Genomic DNA, 694 nt, shown 5'->3' with positions numbered 1-694 from the left:
ACCGAGAACGAGATTTATATTAAGTATATTTAAACACGTAATATAACACATCGAACGCGGATACCGTCATATGTTCGAGAAACGTCAGTCAGTCTATTGAGTCGGTTACGAAATAATAGACATTACGACATTAAACATTGAACAGTGTGGTTTATATTTTTATACAGCCGGCCCTCAGACAGGAGTGGTCCTGGATGTTTCTCCACGGACCGCAATGTGCGTTCGAAATGTCGATGTTCAAATGTGTCCTGCAGTTCACACTATGACGCGCAGTTAACTGCGTTCTTCATCGACCCGCGAGCCAAGTGATCCACCGTCCAGGGTAATGGTTTTTAATTTGTTTTATTTTTATAATTTCTACGATCACTCGAACGATTCTATACGCCAGTGATATGAGTTTATTTTTTTTTTATTTTTTTTTTTTTTTTCGTTTTTTTCTCTTATTTTTAGTATACAGAGAAAAATTCAAAAAATTAAAAAAAAAAAAAAAAAAAGTTAAAAAAAAAATAAAGTACAAAAAAAAAAAAAAGAAATATACATTTTATTTGAAGATGACGATGTGCGTTAACACATCGTACTTTCCTCGAAATCGACATCGAAAAATATCAGAATAGGACGCGTTACACGACTCTGGACTCTGACTCGGACACACTGCTGTGTGAGAGAGAGAGAGTGAGAATCGCGTCCTCGCATC

General features: G+C 35.9%; 1 non-coding gene across 1 annotated transcript; it reads right to left on the bottom strand.

Annotated features, from left to right (window-relative positions):
- Positions 1 to 168: 168 nt before the first annotated feature.
- LOC125076408 lies at positions 169 to 325 on the bottom strand. Its single transcript, XR_007120373.1, has one exon. It is a non-coding gene; the product is annotated as a 5.8S ribosomal RNA (ribosomal RNA).
- Between the last annotated feature and the right edge of the window lie 369 nt (positions 326 to 694).

The sequence above is a fragment of the Vanessa atalanta genome, unplaced genomic scaffold, assembly GCF_905147765.1.
Source record: "Vanessa atalanta unplaced genomic scaffold, ilVanAtal1.2, whole genome shotgun sequence".
In the NCBI taxonomy this organism is placed as follows: domain Eukaryota; kingdom Metazoa; phylum Arthropoda; class Insecta; order Lepidoptera; family Nymphalidae; genus Vanessa; species Vanessa atalanta.
Note: the sequence above shows the minus strand (reverse complement) of the source record. Positions and strands in the feature narration are given on the sequence as shown.